Here is a 7520-nt window from a genome sequence, read left to right as displayed (position 1 = left end):
TCATCCATGGCACAAAGACAATCTCCACTAGTAGCCAAAAATAGAGGAGAGCTTATGAAAGACAGGGAAGCAGCCAGACTCTGCTAGAAGGGAGCTTTTCAAATAACTTATGAACTGAGACTGAAGATTTGTGTTAAGTGTCCTTTACTCCATTCCAGAGCATGTTACTTACCTCAATCTCTGCACCACCCCACTCGTCAAAATATTACCATGTCCGTACAACAACTGTATTCAGAGCAGAGGAAATCCTGCTGAACAGCATCAATGGGATTAAATATCTGTTGTATGAATTCATGGCGTAGATGGAAAAAGCATGCAATATATTTGCAAGGGTGTTTGTCAGTGCAGATGGGAAGTTTTAAGTTAGCTTGGTTGGGAGATAGAAACCTCAAACGGAATTTGGGAAGGACAGCAGCAGAATTAATGAAGCAGTGAGTGAAATAAGTGGCCAGTAAAAATCAAAGTCAATAAGTAAAGGGAGTCAAAGTACAGAAAAAAAAATAAAATTTTCATTCAAATAATTATGCCTAATAGTTGTAATATTAGGCGTACCATGTCAAGAAATTAGAAATATATATAACATGGTAATACAATGAGATGTTCCAATCGACATATAGAGAGAATCAACTTTGTTGTAATAAAGTGCGCAATGTATTCAGAAAAAGTATATGTGATGAAATCAACAAAGGAAAGAAAACTATTTGTATCTTGCTTTGTGCATTGAGAAAGGGCAAATTGGTAATCTTCTTGCCATGGGCCTTTGGGAAAGAATGGATTTTAACTGAATGTGAAACAAGGGAGCTAAGATTTTAAGCTTCAAAGATAAAAATAAACAGTGTAAAAGGAGCATTGATTACAGATGACTGGGAGAATGCACTGGGAGATTTGATGTGGACATGCAACTTTTAAAGAAATATTGCAGAAGTTGCAAAAATATATATTCCTTTTTTAAGGCACTAAAAAGCCAAACGGACAAACAATTCATCCTGGCTGATGTGATAATTTAAAAATAGCATTAAATCCAAGGAAGAGGTTTATACTATCGCAGAAAAAGCACTAGGCCTGAGGATTAAGTGCATTTTAAAAGTCAGCAAAAGGAAGACCAAGAAATTGATTTTAAAAGGCAAGGCAGAATATGAGAGTAGAGTGGCAAAAAAAGAGATAAAAACAGACAGCAGGAGGTTTTATAAGTAGATCAAAGAAAAATAGGGATGACAAGTGTGAGACCCCTAGAAACAGTGATGGGCAAAAAAAGAAATAGCTTAAGTATTAGATAATTATTTTGCATCTGTGCACATTGGAAGAAAATGCACAAAATCTGCCAGATATATTGTAAAACTAAACATCTCGGTAAGAATGAGGAACTGAAGGAAGTAATTATTAGTCAAACGATTATTAAAAGATCATTAGAGAAACTGTTGTGCTTGAATGTTGATAATCTCTTGCACCAGTCTGATTTATATTCCTTAGAGCAGACATGAGAAATTGTGTTCCTGCTTGTGTCTTGAAGCACTAGCAGCCAGCATTACTCAGATTATAACACAATATAAATGTGGGCGCAGAAGTGAAGACAATTAAGATATTGGCTCAGATATGTGGAGGTTAGTCAGAAGGGCACTAAGCCTAGCCTCTGTGTCTTGTGTGTGTGTTTTTTAAAATTAATTTCTAAGCTGTGGTCTTTGCTGTTTGCATTTATCTCTTGTACCAAATTTGCACCTGAATTGGCAACTAACGCATCAGCAGCAATCCCTTAATGTAATCGGAAATCCAACTTTGAAGGCCTTCCTCTGCCATCCAATTCCTGTGTAAATTTGCTTGAACATGGAGAGCCACAAAGTTTGCCACACTGATTAATGTCAAAGTACACGTCTGGTTACATCGAATTTGCCTGTACATTGGGGTTTGCATATCCCCATGCATTCAGTTCCACGTGACAATCGAGGATGATTATCAATTTCAAAAAGTGTTTGAGGTGTGTGGATGGTTGTATACTTCTAGAGAGCGTTACAGCATTACATAAAATCAGTAAGGACACTAAAGAACAGCTACAAAAGAAAATATGAGATATGGCGGGCAAAGACATGGAAAATAATTTCTAATTTACTTTAGAGTGTTAAGCTATGCATTTAATATTTTTCAATAAATTTGTCTTGATCAGCATAAATTCCTGCACAATAACCTCCACAGTCAAGATAGAGAGAGACTCTTGAAAATATTTGAAAACCGGGTCCTGAAAATTTAAAACACAACTAGTTCTAGCAGGAACTATGATAACAATTCTGAGTTGTACATCCTCCCATTTTCCAGTAAAATCATTTCATTTTTAGTGATTGAAGTGACCTAAGGTTAAGCAGATCTCAGAGCACACAGTGTGCTCCATCTGGTCCATCTTTGAAAGAGAAAGGCAAGTGTATACACATCTTATTTAAGTTTTTCTTGCCTTTTAAAAAGTTGCCAGCAACAACATGCGATCACGTAGTGCCTCTTAGTTTGATAAAATCTCGAAAGGTGATTTATGGGAGCATTATCTTACAGAATTTGCGTGAAAACTGTGTGATAGAATTAAGTTTTAAGGAGAATCTTAAAGGAAGAGAGAAAAATTAGCTATTTTGTGAGAGAACTGCCTGCCGAGTCTAAGCTGGAGTCATAAGCTGAAGAAAGGTGTGGCTGCTGACAGTAGAGTGATTACCAGTTCTGGCATTTACTAGCATTTTTGTCAGTTTCAGTAATGTTAAACTTATTCTCTCTAGTTAGTGGCTTCTTAACTATTGTGTTAGTGTAACACCCCAAGGGACTTCCTGTGTGGTGCTATTAGTTTATAAATATATGTTAACATTACTTAACACATTGTGTATGAATGAAAATACTTTGTAGAGTTTATTCATTGATATATATCTTTATCCTGAATAAAATTTATTTTGGTTAAGAAAACTTTGTCTTGTTATTAGCACTCATCAAGTGAAGATGCTTTCCTCCTTATGAACTCCCAGCTTATGAAAATGATATACAGTTTCGAATAATGTTTTTTCATGTTTCTTCTTAATCTCCTCTGATCAATTGAGATCTCTTGATTTCCCAGATTCTCTTCATACCCATGCATAGATTTTTAAAACGTCACACCTGTGCCCTCTCAATGGCTTTGGTTTCTTCCTTGTGAAGAACAGCTTGTATTTATATTGTACTTCTTTTCTTCTTGTAAAAGCCTGCAAGAAAATGAATCCCAAGATAGTATATGGTAATATATATGTATTTTGATAATACATTTACTTTGAACTTTCAAAATGTTTTAACATGGCAATGTGTTTTAGTGTTTCTTTATTGAAGTCACTATAATTAATACATTCAGCAAGGCAGCCAATTTGTGCATAACAAGCTTGAACAAAAAGGTAATGAGTTATAACAACTTTGTTTAAACAATAATTATGAGGAAGGACTACAGGGAGGATCTCTTATTTTTCTTTTTTTAATTTAGTTTCACAGGTTTCTTTTCCAATTCTGCTCTTTTTAACTTTCCTAATCTCTTTATCTTTTGTCACAGTTGCCCTTATCTAGATGAAGGAGTTTGGAAAATGCTTGCTCTGTACCCGACACCTCAGATCCATCTAAGAGGTTTAAAGGAATTGCTTCATGCTATTCCATCAACTCCTTCAATAGCAGACTTAAGACCCTTTGACCTAGTTGTCTTTGCCTGTTTTTGAAAAATGTTTCTTCACAAATATTAGAATTTAATCTTGTGATTTATTTGTTAAGATACAGTACAGAATAGGCCCTTCCAGCCCTTCGAGCTGCGCTGCCTGGCTGGGATTAATCCTAGTCTAATCACGGGACAATTTATAATGACCAATTAAACTACTAACTGGTACGTTTTTGGACTGTGGGTGGAAACCAGAGCGCCCAGAGGAAACCCACGTGGTCACGGGGAGAATGTATAAACTCTTCACAGACGGCGGGGTGGGGTGGGGGGGCGGAAATGAGCCTAGGTCGCTTGTACTGTAAAGCATTGTGCTAACCACTTCACTACTGTGCTGCCATTGTGTTATCCATGCTTGTTATTTCAATATTATGTTACATAAAACATAGATTAAAGAACAGTACAGCATAAGAACAGACACTTTGACCCATGATGTTGTGTTGAAATAATTAAACTAGTAATTAAACAGCTAACTAAACTAATCCCTTCTGCCTACACAATCTACACAATGTCAATATTCTTCCATTCTCTGCCTATCATGTGCCTCTTAAGAGCTTTTTAAACACATCTGTCATATTTGCCTCCACCACCACCCCCAGAAGCACCCACCACTCTCAATGTAGGGGAAAATGAAAACTTGTCCCACATATCTCCTTTGAACACACTGTCATTCACTCTAAATGCATACCCTCTAGTATTAGACATTTCAATCCTAGAAGAAAGATACCAGCTGTCTACTCTCTCCATGCCTCTCATAATCTTATAAACTTCAATCAGGTCTCTCCTCAGCCTCCACTGCTGCAGAGAAAACAACCAATTTAAATTTAATGTGTTCATAATGATGTCTGTAATAAATCTACAATGTATACAATGGAAGCAAAATAAATCATGAATTTATAGGGATACTATTTATATAATTGCAAAATATGAATATAGTACAACATTACTGAGAAGTTTAAAGTGTGCAACACTGTCTTAGTTATAGTTTGATGTATGTTCCATAAGTGTAGCTGTATCTGATGCATTTATTGATTGACACTGGCAGTTGCTATGGTCATATTTAGAAGGTTTAAATGCAGTCCTATTAGACTGGAACTGTACACTAATGAGGTAATTTTTACCATATTACGTCTGTATGGTGGCAGTGTGGAGTTTTACTTTTTTATTGGTGTATGTTCAATTTTTAAATTCTTAATATTTTAGGTTTATTGCAGCACCATTTGCTAAATCCCTTGGAGTGGACTGTAAGCCTATCCAGAAGGCTCAGCAAAACATTGTTCTCGAAAAGGTGTTTAGAGATATAACCACGGTAAGATCATATGATCTAATCTAAATTATAATGCTTATAATGAATACACAGTACAGTGGATTCTGGTTAATTGGGACACATCAGGACCAGTACATTTTAGCCCAGTTAAGCAGCTGCTCCAAATAGTCGAAGTTCAATGAAAATAGTTAAAAAGGTATAAAAAAGACAAACTACCATTTAACTGAGTAACAAATTATGTATTTAACTGAAATACTGAACAAATTAAAACATTACCAATATTTCTACAGTGCTATAAAACTTTATTGTTTCCTAATAATTGTTGACAGAGGAATTTATTCAGTGTATGCTACCATATTCTTTTGATTGACTGTAACATCAGCACAGACACTTAGTGCAAGTAATGGACTGCCTTCATACAGTGATATCAATGGTACACTGCTGTGTTCTTTTGATTGACTGTAAGTGAACAAAATCAGTGCAGACACCTATTGTAGATAATGGACTGCCTTCATACAATGCTTTCACCGATTGCATCTTCAAAATCTTCATTTTGATTGTAACAAGCAAGATGGTTATTGATACCTTCAAATTCTCTGCAGTTCCTTTGCTTGAAACCTCAGTGAGCAAAACACTTCTGAATGTCTGACTGCTTCTTTCTCATTAACTATCAGTAACAAAAATCACTGCTTTTTGAACACAAGTACATGCACCTGACGCTATTTAAAAACCATTCATTCTGCTTTGTAGTGTCTAACAACCACGCAAGTGCACGTGACTAATGCTAGTTAGAAGCTGTTCAGCAACAGTCTCCTTTCCCAGTTAAGAACATAGTTTGGTGTAAAAAAATTGTATATGTGAGGTCTTGGGAAGCAAGTGTTGGTCAACAAGGACAGAGTGTTTGGTGAGGATATGATGTGGCTAAAATTTGAAAAACATAATCCTTTAGATTTTGGAGGATAGGAAACCAGACAGGGAAGTTAAAACACAAACATAAGAAAGTCTGCAGATGCTGGAACCCAAAGCAACACACACAGAACGCTGGAAGAACTCAGCAGGTCAGGCAGCATCTACGGAAAAGAGTACAGTTGACGTTTAAACTTCTTCAGGAAGTTTAAAACCATTAAGGCTGGATGTCACAAAGGCATTTCAATGTTTCTGCAAACATTGTGCTTGGGCAGAGTGAAAATAGAAAAAATATGGGAATTAGTGTTGATACTAATCAGTGTATATTGTATGGTGAACTATAAAGGACAAGTAACATGTTGTTTATTTGCCCTTCATTCTCCCTTCTTCCCCCATGTCAAAATATTTCCAAAGTTTCTACACTTCAAATTACATGTATTAAACACTTACAACTGTGCTTTCTGGGAATTTGTAATCCAGGTAAGTTATTTGATATTTTCTGATTTTATCTGTTAATTTTAATCATCTTTCAGGAACCCAGTAAAAACCATCTGACTCGTTTGGCAAAACAGCTAGATTGGGATACAAAGGAAGTGATACAATGGTTCAAGCTACGGCGATACCAGGACAAGCCAAGTCTCTTGACGAAGTTCTGCGAGAGCATGTAACTGATTTTTCCTTGTCCTTTTTTCCAAAGTAACATGAGTTATTTTGTTTCTCCATTTTGTACTCCAACTAAAGCAAGTGGGAGCGGCTACCAAAGTCTCCCTATCAGCACTCCTCTAGAAATGCTCATGATTCTAATGCTGATTTCCTTTGCTTTCCAAGAGCAAAGAATCTGTACTACACCTGGTGCCTTTGATGAATAGTATTTATGTAGTGCATGGTATTCATTGGTGTAGATTGCTTCTCAAATTAAGATGGATTGGTGGAAATGTGCAATTGTGATGTAGATTCAATATATTGCTCCCTGCATTTCTTGATCTGAGACATAAAGGCTGGGGCAAAAACTGGGAGAAGAGCTCTGGAAAGAAATTGAGGTTTTCCTGACGCTGTCTGTAAGGAGTTTGTTCATTCTCCCCGTGACTGCATGTGTTTCCTTCTTGATGTTCCAGTTGCCTCCCACATTCCAAAGATGTATGGGTTAGAAGCTTAATTGGTCACATGGGTACCATTGAGCAGTGCAGGCTTGTTGGGCCAGAAGGGCCTGTTATAGTACTGTATCTCTAAATTAAAAATTAAAATTTTCCATGCAATAGTCACAAGTGATCCTAGTTATTTCTGGCATCAGTTTTCCAGTGCTTAAGAAGGTGAAATTGAAAATAAAATTTTGGGTCTGGAAGTAAATGAGATAATTAATAAGATAAATCTATAACATTTTTAAAAAAGGTAATCTTTTGTAAAAGATTTTAAGTATGGAAAATTAAAATTTTCATTCTTAAATGTGAAAAACATTGCTGAAATTGGATGTAATTATGTACATTAGTATATAAAGAAATATATAGAGTTCCTTTCAAAGACACTTCAACCAATGAGGTTTCCTTGAAGTAATGCAATATAAAAAATGTGGTTCCTGGTTTGTGCAAAGTAAGCTAATGCAAATAGCATTAAGATAATGACAGCTAATAAGTTTTAATAATGTTGACTAAAGATCAC

At 35.9% G+C, this 7520-nt stretch overlaps 1 pseudogene; it reads left to right on the top strand.

Moving 5' to 3' along the window:
- LOC134340128 (ceramide synthase 6-like) overlaps positions 1-7520 on the top strand; it is a 29113-nt pseudogene that overhangs the window by 1732 nt on the left and 19861 nt on the right.

The sequence above is a fragment of the Mobula hypostoma genome, chromosome X1 (genome assembly GCF_963921235.1).
Source record: "Mobula hypostoma chromosome X1, sMobHyp1.1, whole genome shotgun sequence".
NCBI lineage: Eukaryota > Metazoa > Chordata > Chondrichthyes > Myliobatiformes > Myliobatidae > Mobula > Mobula hypostoma.
This window is presented reverse-complemented; position numbering and strand designations above follow the sequence as displayed.